General features: G+C 49.6%; 1 protein-coding gene across 10 annotated transcripts in view; it reads left to right on the top strand.

Annotated features, from left to right (window-relative positions):
- The window catches only part of GAS7 (growth arrest specific 7), a 194,442-nt gene that overhangs the window by 88,081 nt on the left and 88,309 nt on the right, over positions 1-18,052 (top strand). The window contains exons 1-2 of one of the 10 annotated variants that reach the window (XR_003438041.1): positions 1,315-1,980; positions 2,180-2,266. The exons of 8 other annotated variants lie outside the window; for them this stretch is intronic. The gene's annotated coding sequence lies outside the window, so the exon portion shown is untranslated. Of the gene's footprint in view, positions 1-1,314; positions 1,981-2,179; positions 2,267-15,299; positions 16,895-18,052 lie in introns of those variants that run through there. One more of the 10 variants, XR_003438038.1, reaches the window with a different exon arrangement.

The following is an 18,052-nucleotide window of genomic DNA, read 5'->3' as shown; positions in this document are numbered from 1 at the left end:
AGTATCATCATTTGTGGTTTTTTTTTTTTTACTTTTTGAAGGTGAAAATAGCATTTATTTTCATTTTTGTCACACAGTAAAATTGACCTTATTGGGTGTACAGTTCTGTGAATTTTAACACATATTATAGATTGATGTGACCACCACCTCAACCAGGACATAGAAGAGTTTCATCACCCCAAGATCCTCCCTCCTACCCTCCCTTTGCCTTCACACCCTCCCTGACCCGACCCTTCATGGGTCCTCCATTCCTGTAGCTTTATCTTTTGGAGAATGTCATATACAGGGAATCATACAGTAGGTAACCTTCTGAGACTGGCTTCTTAATGTAACGTGTACGGGATGGACCCAGGTTGTGGCCTGTGTCCGTAGTGCGTTCCTTTGTGTTGGTAGGTAGTAGTCCATTGCATGGATGTAGCATCGTTTGTTCCTTAATCCCTGTTGATTTCTTTTGGGTTGTTGCCAGTTTGGGGTCTTTATGAATGAAGCTGCTATGGGCATTCGTGTATAAGACTTGGTGTGGACCTGTATTTTCATTCCTTTTGGGTACCTACCTAGGAGTGGGATTGATTACTGGGGCATATGGTAAGTGTATGTTTAACTTCATAGGAAACTACCAAGCTGCTCTCCAGAGTGACTGTACCATTTTGCATTCCCACCAGCAGTGGACGAGGTTTCCAGTTGCTCTGCAACCTCGCTAGCACGTGGTATAGTCCACCTTTTAAATTTTAGTCACTCTAGGTCATGTCTGATTTTGAAATGTGTGAACGAGTCTCAGAAAGGCTCAGAGGGTTGTCTAAGGCCCCTGGGCTCTTGGTGGCTCCTTGAATAACTAAAATCCAAACCTTTCGACTTGACGGCTGTGTACATTCTGGGTGCTGGCTGTGCTGAACAGGAACGATAGAGGCTTATTCCATGTGGCAGACTAGGAACCAGTAGCTTCTGCGTGAGGTTGGGGGCTGCAGCAACGTCAGGGCATATGTGGCAGGGTTAAGGCATATGCCCAGGGACTAGGGAAACAAGGAAAGTGAAAAAAAGGGAAACGAAAACAGAGAAAAGATGCACATCCTAGAATCACAGAGGTGGGAGGCACTAGGCTACTTCTCCATCCCTTGTCCCTTCTTATTTTTTTATTTCTGTTTTTATTGGAGTATAGTTGATTTACAGTGTTGTGTTAGTTTCAGGTGTACAGCAAAGTGAGTCAGTTAAACATATACATATATCCATTCTTTTTTAGATTCTTCTCCCATCTAGGCCACTACAGAGTATTGAGTAGAGTTCCCGGTGCTATACAGTAGGTCCTTATTAGTTATCTATTGTATAGATAGTAGTATGCTCCCTTATTTTTAAATTGAGGCTCAGAGAGGGAAAGCAGCCTGCCAAATGTCACTCAGCTCACTGGTGCCTCTTGAGTCTTTGCCTGTGGCCAACGGTTGGCAGAAACCCCCTTTGTTTCCAGAAGCATCCTTGGGAGTAACACCAGGGCCACAGGCTTGCTTCCCCTTGGCGCTTGAGGAGTAGAGCTTTTGCAAACTGATACGCCTGGTCAGGGTCATCGTACTCCTTCAGTGTCTTGGCCTCAGGTCTGTTCTGGGTAAGGAGTTGGCTTCAGGAAGGAGCTGGTGCAGGGGGCCATGGCCACAGCTGAAACCAGAGCTGGTGACTTAACAGGGAGGAGGTTTATGGAGGACCAGGCCCACCTACCCTCGCGGGGGAAACGGCGCGGCTGTGCTGGAAAGCTGTGGACATGCTTACCCGATTGCAGAATACTTCTTTCGTTTTGAATATCATTTGTTTGGTTGCCACAGCAACGTCAAGTCTCTATTTTAATGCTAACCTGCGTGGCTGCAACTTTCTATATATAAGTGCTGCTCTGCACAGTGAATTAGCTGATGCTACGGGGGAAGCAGCGGATGTGGAAACGGTGGCAGAAGATGACCAGTGGGTCAGCTCTGCAAGAGGAGGGACTGCGGGGCTGAGGTGAGTGGGCGCCCGGGGCGTGGCCGCTGATCCATAGGGCAGGTTGCTCGAAGCTCATTGGAGCAGGGTGAGAGCGGGAAAGGCAGCCCCACACCTGCGGGCGGGAGGGAGGGAGGGAAGCCCTGCTTGGATGGCCTCCTGCTGGGCCGGAGGGTGATTCTTCTGTTTCCCCACGGGTCGCCTCTCCTCACTCCTTCAGTGCGTCTGGGCCGCCCGGGGACCGGAGGCTCCGGAAAGAGGAGCAAGCCACTGGCCAGGGTGGTGTCTGAAGTGAGCTGAGTGCAGAGTGAGTTTTCCTTGTTTCCTTTGACTTGGTTCCCCGGTCTGGATCTTCGCCTCCTCTGTTTTGCCTTTTCTTCCTTCCCAGGTGTGGCTCCCGGTTGGGGCCAGATGGCTTCACATGGTGCAGATAGAATATTCAGGAGAAGCCTGGAAGGACCTTGGGAGTCGGTAGGTTCAGCTCCCCCGGCTCTAGATGAGGGAGAAGCCCAGAGAGGTACACGCTCTGCCAGATGTCACACAGCCAGCCAGAGAGAGAGTGGGACGGGAACCAGGTCCCCAGGGGACTTCTGACTCGGGCCCCTTTGCCTCATGAGGGCATTTGTGTGGTGGGGTCAGGACAGCCGTGGGTGTACACACTAGACGTACGGGGGCTGCAGAGAGGGTGGCCCACTCGGGGGCGCTCCTTTCTTGCGTCCCAAGTTGGAGGGCGTGTAAGGAACACAGGATTATGTAACAGGATCAGAAGCCATGAAGGCTGCTGGAAAGAGCATGGAATTAGAGTCTGGAAAACGGATTCACGTGGATTCAGCCGCTTCCCGTGTGACAACTGTGTCCACTTCACTGAGGCTCAGTTTCCCCACTGAGTCCTGGAATCTCTTCCCCAGCACTGTGGCGGAGGGTCAGTGTCACAGCCAGTGTGAAACCGTCAGCAGCGGCATCTGGGTCCCGATGGGGGTGTGAGGCACCCGAGGGCTTCTCTGGAGACTGGGTTTTGGGTGTGCCTTGAAACGCTACAGTTTTATCATCATTTAGAAAAGTCTCAGTCGGGCCCCCTCTTCTATAATATCAAACATTCGACAGTTATTTTAAGTGCACTGGCTCCAAAGACTTGGACCCAGTTTTTTTTTTTTTTTCCTTCTCTGATGTGCCACGTGACTTTCGGGATCTTAGTTCCCCAACCCGGGATCAGACTCGGGCCCATAGCAGTGAAAGCGCGGAGTCCTAACCGCTGGATGGCCGGGGAATTCCTAACCCTGTTCTTTTTTTTTTTTTTTTTAATTTTTATTGGAGTATAGTGGCTTTACAATGCTGTGTTAGTTTCTGCTGTACAGCAAAGTGCCGACCCTGTTCTTGAAAAGAGAAAATGTGTACAGTTGGAATCTAGGGCCTGTGTACAGTCTGTGGGGCTGGAAGATTGGAGATGGGGAGCATTCACCCCTGCCTGGGCGGGCCAAGGAAAGTGCAAAGGGAAGGAATCTCTTGCAGGAATTTATGATGGAGAATGGGGGGAGGGGTATAAAGGGGGGAGTTTTAAAAACGGAGATCGGGACCAGGTGGTGTTTCTCAAAGCAGGAGTCACCAGCCACAATGTGTCTATAATCCGTATAAAGCAGCGTGGAAAATAGGGTGGGAAAACAGCAGAGTGCGTTGCACATGGTAAAGCACGTACTTCTGCGTGAAACTTTTGCTTTGCACGTATATTGGGTTGTGAAGCAAAATGTGCTTTTTACCGTGGGTCAGACTTTCGAAACCAAAAAATGACACCTTCTGGCCTAGAGTGGTGACCCAGTGAGCCTGAAATCTCCTGTGGATGGCTGGGGATTTCCTTTCCAAGAGAAAGCTGGAAGGAGAAAGGAAGGGTTCTCGGTGGGGGAGAGCCTCACGCAAGCACCGTTTTGAGAAGCTGGTGTGATGCAGCGTGCAGCTCGGACAGGGACAAGCAGGCTGGCTGGGAAGGGTGAGGTCTGGGGACCAGAGGGGGCATCCCCTTCTCCCAGGGCCTGTGATTCTTGCAGCGACAGCCTGCTCCCCCTGCACCCTCCCCAGCGGTCCCAAAACACACATTCCCCTGCCCTGGAGCCCTACACTGCTCCGGTGAGGGATGGACCCAGCCGTCCTCCCCCCCAGGCACTGTGCTGCAAGGGTGCTGGCTTCCAGCTGCTCAGCACCGGCAATCCCGTGGGGATCTCTCTGCTTGCTGCGGCAGCTGTGTCGTCTCACCTTTACACCCCATGGATGCGCGTCTGTCCTCCGAGGCTGCTGTGCCTGACCCTCTTTATCCTTGGTTCCCGCTCTGTGCACGGCTTTGCCTCTGACCACCTTCTCTGCCTCCCTGCCCAGCCGGTGGTGCATGCCTCACTCCTTCAGCTATATCAGCTTCCTCACTACCGCCTCCCCTTCCAAACCTTCTCATCAGCTGTTGAGGCACCACTCTTCCATAGACAGAGTAGGACAGACTCTCCAGGGTCCCTTCTGGCCCCCAAACCTTGTCCTATGCTTCCCTTCCAAGGAAGGTTGGACCCAGGCTGGGGCGCTCAGCTCCGGGGTGAGATGGAGTTGGCCACACATTTGCAGCCCTTGGAAGGTGTGTACTGATACCCGGAAGCTGGTATTCAGCTCACCCACCAGGAGATGTTGGTAGTAAGAGGTCTTAGCAAGAGGATAGTTAATAGAGGGTAAAGGTACTGATTATACTTTTGGTCTAGGTATTCAATTCTTTAACACGAGGGCGCCCTCTCTTCAAATGACTGCTTATGCAGATCCCCAGCAGTTAACACCAGGAGCTGTATACTGGTGGCCACTGGGAAAAATCAAGTGCAAAACTGCAGGGGGGTTTGGTGGTGGTTTTGTTTTCGTTTTTGCCCATAGCTTCATTTAAAATTTTTTGAGTTGGTTGCCAACCTCTGAAAATGAGCAGATTTCACATTAAAAATTCAGATTTCCAGCTTCTCTGGCAAAAATGAGTAGCTTTGGTGACACTGAGCCCACTGTCCTGCCCGGCAGCAGTATGCTGACGATGAATGGCGGGCTTTCAGTTTGCTACAGTCCCTACCCATCACCAGCATGGAGAGCAGGGATGGAACCGTTGCCGATACTCGCATGATTCGTGATGTCTTTCTTACGGTTCGGAAATATGAAATAGACCCGGTGCCCATGTCTGTGAAAAGAGGGAAAGTGAGAGGGCTGCAGTTTTCAAGAAGATGTTAAAGAATCTCTTTCTGAAAGTGAATTTGTTGGTCTCCTAAAAACTAAGTTTTAAGGAATAGCGGTAGATTTAGAACAGGTGCTGTGCCTTTTTGTTTGTGTGTTTGTTTTTGCCTTGAAATCAGTGGTTCTCAAAGTGTGATGCCTGAACCTGCAGCAGCATCACTTGGGATCTTGTTAGAAACGCAGACTGTTGGGTGCTACCCACACCTGCTGATTCAGAGATGCGGAAGGTGGGGTCTGGCAGTCTGTGTTCTGATGGCCCTTCTGATGCAGCTGAAGGAGCGAAGGCTGAGAACCACTGCTCTGAGGCTCAGAGCACAGACAGGATGCCAGCACCCTCTGTTGTCCCTTTCCATCCTTTTAAGACCCAGAGGGGAGGAAAGGCGGGGATCCCTAACCAAAGAGGAGTTGAGGTTCTCACCCGACACCACTCCAGACAGACTTCTGTTCACGCTCTGAGGGCTGGAGAAGTACTTCTGGCTACGGGAGCTCAGCAAATTCCAGTTCGCTTTAGTCCAGTGCTTACATCTGTGGGTCCCGTCGGTGCAGCAGTGGTGGAGGAGCCCTGGTGTCTCTGACAGTCCTGGGGAAATAGATGGCCACCGGGCTCTCTTCCCAGGGGAGCCGCAGCGTGTGACCCTAGCAAACAAGGCCGGGGAATGCATCACACGGAGAGGGACCAGGTTGGCTGCTCAGGCATATCAAAAATGACCAGGCATTCATGGGCTAGGAGTTCTTAGGTGAAAATAATTACCAGTTTTTAAAATACTTAGAGGTGAGAGCCAATCACCTATGTACATTTCAGATCTGCCCTTGGTCACTCAGGCTGCTGTAATCATAGATGATCCCTTGGCTTCCGCCTACTTTCTCTCTGGCGAAAGGCTTTAATGACCTCAGTGGACAGTCTAGGTGAGCCAAGAGAGTACATTTCTTCCGAGTGTATTTACTTGAAGGGCCCTAGGCCCGTGAAAGGCTTGTTTCAGAGACCTCGACCAAGCCATTGATGACTTCCCCTGCCCCACCACGCCCCGGCCCATTTAGTTCATTTGTGATTTGGGGGCCCCCTGAGGGCATTTCGGTATGTAAGACCCCTCCCAGTAAAAACTAGATGAACACACGGGCTGTGCTTCTGCCTCTACCTTCTTGCCTCTCTCTCTTCCTGTCCTCTCACCTTGGGGCCCCGGTGACCCTGGGAAAGTAAGAAACCCGCTTTCTTAGTGGGCTGACAGTGCTACTTGGAGACTGAAGGAACTCCACTGATTCAACACATGATTGTTGGGTATGTTTTCTGTGTCTGGGGACAGATTTGGGTAGGACACTGTTCATGTTCTCAGGAAGCTCAGGTGAGCGGGGTGTGAGGACCACTCATCACTGGCCCCCGAACAAGAGCAGCTGTGGAGGTACCAGGGGGAGGGCAGGTGGGGCTGGTGGGGCAGGGGGCTGCATCTCCCAGGGAGACAGCAAGAAGTGAGGAGCCTGGCCCACCAGACAGAGCAAGATGGAGCCCCATCCCGGCTGGAGCATCGAACCCAGGCTGAGCCTTGATTCGTGGAGGAACTCGGGGATGGCCTGGGGTCAGGAGCAAAACCATCAGCCTTGGAGACGGAACACCGGGTTCAAACCAGTTCTGTCTTGCTGGTGGTAAGACCTTGGTTTATTCAATTATAAAATGAAAATGATTTGATTATAAAATGAATACTTCTCTCCCAGTGCTCTTGTAAAGGTCCAATAAGCTCCAACAGATACAAGTTACTGGCCCACAATAGACAGAAAGCACTTCAGCAAGGAAGAACCGCGGAAGAGGTTGGGACTAATGGTGAAGTACAGACAGTGGGAATCGGCTTCGGTGGGAAGAAGAAATCCTGTCCTTTGTCCTCGTGATTATCCAACCTCATTTTTAGGAGCTTGAAGTCAGGGGTGGGAGTGTTCTGCTGGGGTGTCCTTGCTGGGGGCAACGATTCAAATGAAGTCACACGCGGGCTGCTTTAGGAAGGTTGCCAGGTTTTGCGTTGGTTGGTTCACGGCTGTTGTGCACGGCCGTGTCTGTGTCTCGGTCTGGTTTGCAGGGGGTTACCAGCTTCCCAGCAGCCCCGGTGGACGTGGATGTTCTCTGGCCCCTTCTGCTGCTCCCCGAAACCCCAGTCTTGCCCACAGAGTGGCCTGATTCCAAGTCACATGCTGTTCCTCTTTCTCCGGTCTATGTCAGGAAGGTCAGAAGGTGTCACTCTGAGAGGTTAGCCCGCAGGCCATGCAGCACAAGTGACTCAGCCCCAGGGGCCTCAGCTGCTGAGTTTCCTAAAGGCTGCTCAGTGATTTAACGGAGATGGGACGGTATGGAGCACAGCTAATACTTACGGAGTTTCTTCCATCATTTCGGCCCTCGTATTTAGTCTTTGCAAGCATTTTGTGCAGTGGGTGGTGGTATTTCCATTTTTACATGTGGAAAAGAAAAAGAGGTTCAAAGCGGTGAAGTGACTTGCCTGAGATTATATGGCTGGTAAGAGGTAGAACCTATACCTGAACTTCCTCTGTCCTGGCTGAAGGTTAGAAGCTGGGTTTGGAGACAAGCAAAGGGATGTCTGTGGGCATTCGAGTGGCTAGTGGGGCCTGCCTCTTCTGTTTCTAATCCCCGCCCACATCCCTATGCATCGTGCATACCTTATTTTGGGAGCCCCTGCTGCAGAGCAGAGGCTGTGGTTCCTCGAAGCCTCTGGAATCTTCCAGGCCCCCTTGTTGGAATGGAGCTTTGCATTTCAATGAGTGGAAAAAAAATAAGCAGAAGAGGATTTGCCAAAAGAGAAAATCAAGTGCGTTTATGACTCCTTTCTGTGTGCACAGATGTTTCCTCCCTGGGTCACCCCCGCCCCCCTTCGCGGGGGCTCTCTGGCCACAAACAGATGGGAAGTGGCTCATGGTTGAGCTGAGAGCCAGACTTATCGGCAAAGGTCGCCTTGCACGGAGCCTTGTGGGGGTCAGCCTGGGGAGGGGTCCTAAGTGGGGCTTGGTTTCTGCCATGCCATCTGGCCAGAGCTACTCCTCCAGCCATGGTGGCAACATCAGCACCAAGGTTTAGGGCCAAAGAGTGAGGAGAAGAAGACTCTGCATTAGGACTGGGAGACTCGGTGTCCAACCAACCCCCGTCTGTCTCTGAGCCTCAGTTTCCCCATCTGTAAAACGGCAACATGGCATCAAGTGATCTCTACGGTCCCTTCCATCCCTAATTTTTGTGTCAGCACTGCATTGGTTAAGTTCTTTACTGTTGATCATTTTGTCTTAATTCAATTCGTTTTCCTAAAAATAAAGCCCCCCCGCCAGTCTCCCTGCCATTTGAAAGATAATACAATGAACCTTAATCTGATAAACAGTGTTCATTTTAGGGGATGGCAAGTGAAATGGGATACGTCAAGGGGGATTTTATTAGCAAATATTATCTAAATATTTTACATAAGGCTATATTCATGTATTAGCTCCTAATGGAATCCAAGTTAAAGATTGTTTTAAAAGAATGCACTAAAATGAATATGCTCATTATAGAAAACTTGGAAAATACAGAAAAGCAAAAATAAGAAAAAATATTTAGCATGCTTGTCTTTTTTTTTTTTCGGGGCACATTTGTCTACATAATTGGGATCATATGGTATATTTAGAATTGTCCATGCTGATTCAGGGGAAGGGCAGTGTTTACAAATACATTTTTAAAATAAAGAAAAATTAAAATTTTCATTTTTAAAATGAAAAAAGAACTCAGAAATGTAAACGTGATAAAAGAAATACAATGACAATAGCCAGAGGAGTCCCACAGTACAAAGATAACTTCTGTTAACATTTTCGTGTGTTTCCTTCGTGCTTGGCCTGGGGCGGGGAGAGCATTATTTTCCATAGTTGAGATCATGCTGCGTACTCTCGTTTCTAAAACAGGAACCACTCTTAGAAGATGATATAAAAGAGGGTTTAGAAGATGTTATAAAGGAGGGTTTTGATGGCAGAAAGCATTGGCTACTGGGTGGTTGATTAGTCTTTCCTGTTTTGAGGGGGTGGGGGGAAGACTTGGTTCATTCAGTATGAGTTTTAAATACACAGAAAATCATCACTCAAGTTCTTTGGCAGAGAAAGTGGCCGCTATGATGTTCTGCATAGTGCAGCATTGCTCGCGTGGACAAAGGAAACAAAGACTTTTTGTTCGGTGACTCTCCCAGCACAGAATCCACAAAGCTTGAACAGTCCCTCCACGGTCGGCATGTTCTTGGACAGAAAAGGAAGCAAGAAGTTACAAGTGCGCCCCACACATGGCTGGAGGCTTCGTCTGTACTGGCCTTGGATGTTGCAGGAGAAACATGTATCCTGGTTCTAGGATGGGAGGGGAGCAGCAGAGGAGGACCCAGGGAAACACTCGGCACCAGACCTCAACCCTAACCCTAACCCTAACCCCAGGCAGTACTGTTTGCTGGATGTCTGAGTTGGGGGAGTGCACTAAGCAATGCATTTATATGGTTACTTCCCCAGCATCATCTTCCTAATTTTGGTTTCTCTCTCAGTGTCTGAACAGAAGTGCGTGGTCTCTTCACTTGCATGCCTACAAGAACCTTCCTGTTTCTTTCACGTCAAATAGTAATATGACTTGGCTGTATATGTATGTCTTGGATGTCAACCTTTTTGGACAGAAACTCATGTTTGCAGCTCAGCCTGTTCATCGTTCAGCAAATGTTTATAGACACTCACAGGGATGAACAAGATGATGGCCATGCCCCTGAAGCTTTGACCTCAGTGGCATTTGTCTTCTAGCGCTTTCAGATGGGCGATGCCCAGTGCTGATGAGCTGTGAGCAAAACAAAGTCCCCGCCTCACAGAGCTTTTATTCTAGTGGGAAGTGCTCTCTAGCTGTTAGTAGGAGTAGAGGAAAAGTCTGAGGAAGGAGTGATTTCCTAGATAACTTTTCTCTTTGCCTGTTGGTGTGCATGATTTTTTATTATGTTTTATTATTTTTGTCATTAATTGTTGATTTTAGTGTATTTGATGTGGTCTTTTCTAATGGAATACTACTTAAACATACATTGATTCGTTATTTCATTGCTTTTTTTAGTTTGCAATTTGGGGAGATACTTTTTTTTTTTTTTTTTTTGCGGTATGTGGGCCTCTCACTGTTGTGGCCTCTCCCGTTGTGGAGCACAGGCTCCGGACGTGCAGGCTCAGCGGCCATGGCTCATGGGCCCAGCCGCTCCACGGCATGTGGGAACTTCCTAGACCGGGGCACGAACCCGTGTCCCCAGCATTGGCAGGTGGACTCTCAACCACTGCGCCACCAGGGAAGCCCTGGGGAGATATTTTTAAGTTTACTCTGTACTTTACTGATTTAACTTTTAAAATTTTTATTTATCCACAACTGTTAATGTGGCTTTAAATGAGCAATTTTCATATAATACTGACCTTATCTATTTTCTTCTTTATATCAACCTTTCTCTTTTGCCTGTTTTTTTCCATTACGAATTTTCTGTTCCTCTAAGAGGTCACAACTTCTTACATTCTAGCAGTTTCCTGACATTTTAAATTATATTCTGAATTACTTTCTGAGATGTGCTCTTCCTTTGAGCCTTTAGGATGGTGTTTCCTCACTCATTTCCCATGTGTTCCGCCCCTCCCCCCTGGCTTTTCAAACTCATTCTTTTTTTTTTTTTTTGCGCAGTACACGGGCCTCTCACTGTTGTGGCCTCTCCCGATGTGGAGCACAGCCTCCGGACGCACAGCCTCGGCGGCCATGGCTCACGGGCCCAGCCGCTCCGCGGCATGTGGGATCTTCCCAGACCGGGGCACGAACCTGTGTCCCCTGCATCGGCAGGCGGACTCTCAACCACTGTGCCACCAGGGAAGCCCCAAACTCATTCTTAACAAGGCAGGATCTACGTAGACACTGCATTATACGAGAAGAGTATAGGTCATCTGTCACTGGCTTTGGCACTCTGTGCATTTGGGGGAAGGTTGAGTCCTTTTCACATTTGCTCACCTGTAGATTCTCTTGTTTTCAAATCGACTGTCACCTGGTGCATTGTTCTTTTACTGCCTGGCTCGCTGATATTCCGAATGGGTGAAGTGCGTGAGAAATCACAGTTCTCCTGGCCCCATCCCCACTCACTGCTGTCAGGACATTCTCCAGACTTGACCTGTGGGGTCCGTACCTCTCTGAAGGACTAACACCCCTCCCCAGGCCCTGCACCCACCTGCACTGCCCGCTGGCTTGTTTTCCAGGCATCGCTGTGCAGAAGTGGGTGGTAGGGAGGGAGGGGCAGATCTCAGGTTGCTTCTGAGCCACAGGGGCTGGCTGTTTAGTGCTCGGGTGGGTGCAGATCCTGTATCTCACATCGGGGTCTGAGAAGGGCGAAGGTACCAAGTGCATCTCAAATTAGGCAAGGAGAGCAGTGAAGGTGTGAAATGCTGTTTCCACTTTCGCAATCAGTCTCCGTTTTGTAAAATTTTCTCTGTTTACTCCACTGGCCTTAAAGGTCCTGGAGCGTTTTTCCCTCAGATTCTGATTGTGCACTATTTTTGCTTTTTTTGTAGCGTGGTAAGTTTTATCTTTTCCTCTTAATGCCACTCGAACCGGGATTCGACAGAGGTGTCCACAGGGCTACCGCCCGGTGCCCCTTTCCACAGGAAGTCCCTCTGTACCCCTTTAACTGTCCTCTTGGTCCTCCCCGTGGTGATTCAGGCCCACACTGGGGACCTCATTCCTGCAGTTGTAGGTATGTGGTCAGTAACAAATTCAAGTTTGGTTTTCTGGGATTGAAAGAAGAACCTCGTAAACCATTGCCTGATGCTGCGTGATAGTTTTACACATAGCCTGAGACTGTTTCTCCAAGTGGGCTGAGTTTACGACTGGGGATATGTGAGATGATCTTAGAACACATGGAGATAACAGTTTTTAAGTTCCATTTATTTTCGTGTGTAATAGAAAAAAAAAAAACCCAATCAAATCCATGGTTTCATAGATATTACTGCTTAGGGCCAGGCTTAATTCAAGTTCCCTGTAAGTCAGTTAAAAAACAAGTAAATCATAGTGTGGCTGACGCATGACGGTGGGAAAGTTCTGAGAGCAGAACGTGAGCGACTGAGGTCTGGGCGACGCTGAGGAGGGGATCCCGTAGGTCTGCAACGGGGCCTGTAAGGAGGCTTTTGAAACCAGGTGCCATTTCTGATACGTCCACTTGATCTTGGGACTCTTTTATGATGGGGACACGTAGAAACCTTATGAGGGGCCTCGGCCCCCACCACATTGAGTGCAAGAAACTGGCTACCAGTCACTTCCCAGGGGCCATCGCTCGGCCTGGTGGGCCAGATCCGGCCACTACGTGCATACAGCCCCGTCCCTTTCTTGCTTTCTTCTGAATGGGCATCTCTCTGAATGTCTTCCCCCGCTTCCCTGCACCTCTTCACACTCCCCAGCCCCTTGTGCGCTTGGGTTCAGATTTCCACGCCCACCGTACTTCCATATTCCTTTCTGAGATTAGTGGGGAAACCTCCCCTCTGTAGTCAGTAAGGATTTCCTTCATTATCTCGTGTGGACACTTGACTATGTATTTCTTCTTACGATCCCATCCTCGTTTGCTTCCTGTGACTGATTCTCAGAACCCACCTCCGTTCATTCCCCATCACGTAGTCCCTGAGTATGACTGGTTTGGAGGGGAAACAGATTAAGACCTGGTTGGTTTGTTGGTTTGTTTGTTTGCCTTTAAAAGTACTGAGAGGGGCCCGGGGGGTGCTGCCTGCATGAATGGAGGGCATGGGGGTGGGATGGATTCACTCTCCTGCTAATTGAATGCACCCACCCCCTCCATAGGTTCCACTGTGCATCCTTTCTGCATGAACTCAGCATTGACCTCTAGGATTTCACCACCATCTCCGTGCAGATGCTCCAGCTCTATGTGTCGAGGGCCAGACTCACCCCAGTTGCCCAGTGATCACTTTGAACCTGGATGTGCAGACAACAGACTCCACCACATCCCCGCAAATGGCTCCCACCATAGCTGGAGCGCTGGGCAACGGGTTCTAGCTTCTCTCGTTCCCTTTGGAGTTGACTTTTACTTTCTCTCCCCCCCCCCCCCCCGGCGTCTCACCAGTTGCCAAGGCTTCTTCTGCTTCTTACTTAGTGTTCTTCTGCTCTGGTCAAGCCCTTTCTTTTCATCCCTGCTGTCGGGCAAATTCTGTATCTTCTGAGGAACTGCCCCTGCCTGTCCCAACAGAAAGGGCTCTGCCCTCAGGACTCTGAAAGCTTATTGTCTTCCTACTTAGCAGTCAGCATTCCTTGCAGACTCGTCTGTATGGGTATGGTTATCCCTTTTTTTTTTTTTTTTTACACTTGTGTTTATGCCTTATCTTCCAAATTTTAGAAGTCAAGTCATATATATAAGACTTGCCTGTATCTTCCACAGCATTCAGGAAAGCGGTCGTTAGTAACTTGATTCGTTGATTAGTTATTAGTTGCTGATTGATTGTGTAGCCAAGGGGCTGCGTATCAGGGGGTGGGGCTGCCTTTGAGACCCTGTACCCTGGAGACTGCACGGGCTGGTGAATAATTTTCCCCTTCATTCCTCTGAAGCATTTAGAAGAAGTGAGTCACCGCCATCCCCAGATGTTCTTTCTTAATTATCATTATAAGACAACGGAGGATGAGGTCCCACAGCAAACGTGGCCTATTTTTGGCTGACAGTTTTCAACTCAACTGAAACAAAGAATAATCAGTCGCAGGAGGGTTGGTTGCATCTGACTCCATTCAACTCGGGAAAATGAAGCTCAGTGGAGATGATTGCCAGGTCTTTTTGCTTTTGGATCATGGGTCTCCTGATGTCTTTTGTTTGTCCACGTGGCCCCGTAGTTGGAAACATACCTGTTTTCAGAGACCAAAAAGGAGGTGAGCGATTTGTGCTTTTCCCCAGCCAACTGTAATGATAGAGTACTATCAGTAAAGCAGAACGGAAGTGACTTGTGGATCAGAACACTAGGATAACCCCAAACAGTAAACCCATTGGAATGTATATGCGAGTCTTAACACGCCCAGAAATGTTAACTTGGGTGAATCCTAAAGAATAAAACCTCTGCAGTCCTGGTTTGTTTTGCTTTATTAGTTCAGGTCAGCGCAGATCAGCCTCCTGGACTGTCGTGGCCCAGAAAGGCCCCTTGCCATTGGCTGGAGGCCTTACAGAGAACCACCATGATGATGATTTCTGTGTTGCCTACAGCAGGGCATTATTGTCTTTGGTCGTATCTACTCGTCTGTGTGCTGCAGGGTCAGAGTGGTGTCAAGGCTGACCGGCCTGAAAACCGTCCCCTCTTTGCTGTTATTAAAAGCAAGAAGTCATGGGCAGTGAAAGCTTCCATCGCCGTTTTAATTCCACAAAACCAGAGGGCCTGAAGATGAGGGTCTTGGCAGTCTAGATGCAGATGAAGTGTTGTTCTCATCTTCTCCTGGGTGGGAGCCCATTTCCAGGAGCAGAGAAGGACCTTGCTGTGTATTCCAGGGCATGGCTGGTCCCACAGCTCAGGGTGTGAGTTTGCACCTGGCATCCCTTCCCGCACCAGGGAGAAGATAACCCAGCAGCCGCTGGAGGACTCTCGCCTCTGGATCCGTACGGTGCTCACTTCTTCTCTTAGTGGCCGCTTTGGGACCATTTTACAACTGTGGATTTAAGCGTATGTAGAGATCTCTGTATAGACTACATTTTTTTTTAATCCATGCATCCAGTGCTGGACACTTGGGTTGTTTCTACCTTTTGGTTATCGTGAATGATGCGGCTATGAACAGGAGTGTACAAATACCTGTTTGAGTCCTTGCTTTTGATTTTCTTGGGTATATACCCGGAAGTGGAATTGCTGGATCGTATGCTAATTCTGTGTTTAATTTTTGGAGGAATTGCCTTACTGTTTTTCATAGCATCTGCACCATTTTACTTTCCCATCAGCAGCACAGAAGGGCTCCAGTTTTTCCACATCCTCGTCAATATCTGTTCTTTTCTGTTTTTTTTTGATAGTAACCATCCCAATAGGTGTGACGTATTATCTCATTGTGGTTTGAATTTGCATTTCCCTAATGACTAGTGACACATGACATCTTTTCATGTGCTTATTGGCCATTTGTAAATCTTCTTTGGAGAAACGTCCTTTGCCCATTTTAAAATTGGGTTGTTTGTTTTTGTTCTTGAGTCTAAACTTTTGTGTGTCCAGGGAAACTGCAGCACCTACTCTTTCAGCCCCTGCTGTTAGTAACAGCATCGACAGTAAGAACTCGCATCACCCTCGCACTATACTAAGTGTTTACATGGATTGCTTTTTTCCCCTTTAATCCTCACAACAACCTTTTGGGAAAGATAATCTCCATTTTACACTTGAAGAAACTGAAGCTTAGAGGCCTTGCCCTACGTATCACAGTGGTGAACCAGCAAAGCCCTGACCCTGATCTGACTCTGTCCCTAAATGACAGTACTGATGGCCGGGCCCCCACCCAAGGAGCTGGCATTGAAACCTTCCTAGGTAGACACTTCATCCATGCGTTTGAGAGAAGTGATAGTTTATAGGAAACCACGCAGTCCTCAGGACCTCTGTTCCTCCAGGACACCATGTTTACTTCGATGTAAAGAATCAGTTCCTAAAATCCCAAAGGTTTGCATCTGAAAGCAAACCCAGAAATGCAGGTTTAGCACTTCAAGTGCTAAACCTTCAGCTGCCCCGAAGCGGAGGGATGGGATATATTCACCAAGGAGCCAGGTCCGTGCTGAAACTCATTTCCTTGGTGGAGGCAGTGTTGCGCTCAGGGTCCAGTCCTTTCTTCCCGTGAACCTGACAGTTTTGTGATCCCCAGCCTGTTTTCATCTGAGATGCCCGGCGTTGCCGCCTCTATTCCCGCTGTCTGTCCAGGTTTGGAGGTGACGGGGGCTGAGTGAAGGCAGGGGACCCTCACCTTGCCCTTTTGGGGGCAGCAGTTTTCCAGCCCTGGATGAGTCCAGCACAGTGGTTCTTTGGGGGAGCATTCTCCATCCTTTTTATGTTGGTTTTTATCTGGCCTTGGGTTCGCACAGCTGGGGCCGGAGCCGGGGCCAGAGCTGTGACTTCGGGATGGGAAAAAGTTGGCGGAACATTCCCCAGCAGGGCTTGGGCAGGCCCAGGGAGTCCCGCCTAAAATACAGTGGACAAAGGAGCTCTTGTCCACAGCCCTGGGGGTGGAAGGCATCTGGTCAGTGACACAGGCTTGGCCATTGTATGTCGTGACCTCAGCCAACTTTTTTTAGCTGAGGAAGGAGAAAAAGGGAGCGTGCAAAAAAGAAAAAAAGAAAAAGAAAGAAAGAGAGAGAAAGGAAAGAAGAAAGAGTGAAAGAGAGGGAAAGAGAGAGAGAGAGACAGAAAGAAAGCCCCCAGATCCTTTGTATCTGGAAAGTCCAGAAGGCGTCGTTGATTTCCCCACAGGAGCTGGAGCAGATTTGGAAGGAACTGTGCAATGTAGTGGGTTCTTTGTGAAAGAACAGCGATGAAAAAAGCCACAGAAACATCCTCCGGGGTGCCCAGAGCCCTGACCCTGGGGTAGCTGTTCGCCTGGGCCTCATTTCCCGCAGAGGGGCCCGTGGAGAGGAAGCTGGCAGGGGCCTGGCCAGCAGCCCGGGCACTGCAGACAGGACCCACGACTCTGAGTTAGCGGCCCCCAAAGAAGATGAGCCCTCCTCCAATGGTAAGAATCGTTCTGCTTACCTGCCAGCGTGTGTGCAGCTCTCCTTTCTCCGCAGGCTCCTGAGATGGCTTTAGCATTTTAAAGAGGCATTTCTGAGAACCCTCCGAGATACGGGCTCCCAACTGCTGAGCTTACAAAGTCTGGTGTGTCGGGGGCACCTTTCCCGGGCCCGAGGCAAGAGGAGGGGAGAAGATGTGGGCTGATGTTGGAGAAACCAGGAAGGGAGGGGGCAAAAGGTTGAAAAGGGGATGTTTGTGGAGGGAAAGGGTCTTGGGTCCCCCTCGGCTACCTGGGGAAGCAGTTAAGTTCAGTGTGACGGAGAAGCAGAGTGGTGACGTGTGGATTTTCCTATGGTGGGGATTGGAGTCCAGATCTGCCTCTCCCAGTAACTTGTCCCACGTCCAAAGCTTGGCTTCTACCCACCCACCTACTTTCTACTCCACGGCCCAGTTCCAGATGGGACGCTGGATGGTGAAAGCCCATTAAAGGACACAGTTCCCCAGAAGGTTGTTGAGTATCTCTGCCCAGTTAACCCAGTGTCTGCACTGGGGTTCCAGGCTTGGCTGGATGTTTCTGTCCAGTTCGGTGGTGGCAGCCGTGGCCACCCTAAAGATGATGGACGCTCTCTGGAGACTTAAGAGGAGAATAGCCTTATTTTGCCAACCGTCCTGCCTCTGGAAGGTAGCCTCCCCCCTTCTTTGGAAAGAGGAACCAAGAGGGGTCAGCTGAGACTTTAGTGACCTCTCTGTTGAGGTTCTGGACAGCTGAAGGAGGTCCAGTTTCTGTGGAAAGTCCCATCTATCTCTGCACAAAACCTTCCTCCAGGACATTCTATCCCACTGGCTGGGTCAAAATCAGCCTCTCTGATTGTGGCGTGGCTTCTGACCGAGGCCTGAACCTATACCAGGAGCAGAGATGGTACTCACCCTCCTGGAGCATCCTCTGATGCTCCAGCCAGGTGACCTAGTTCCCAGCTGGGCTTAAAGAGCCTAACGTGCATCTGAATTGCTCAGAGACCTCTCAGACGAAGAGCCCGGCTCTAGGGTGGGGCTTGGGACCCTGTGTTTCAAACCAGCTTGCAGAGGACGCCTGGGCTGCCGGTGCAGGGACCACACTGGGATGATGACTATTGTAAAGGACCCAGACCAGTCAATCCAG

Source organism: Aethalodelphis obliquidens, unplaced genomic scaffold (assembly GCF_003676395.1).
Source record: "Aethalodelphis obliquidens isolate GAN/ISIS:26980383/991018 unplaced genomic scaffold, ASM367639v1 scaffold38, whole genome shotgun sequence".
Taxonomy (NCBI): domain Eukaryota; kingdom Metazoa; phylum Chordata; class Mammalia; order Artiodactyla; family Delphinidae; genus Aethalodelphis; species Aethalodelphis obliquidens.
Note: the sequence above shows the minus strand (reverse complement) of the source record. Positions and strands in the feature narration are given on the sequence as shown.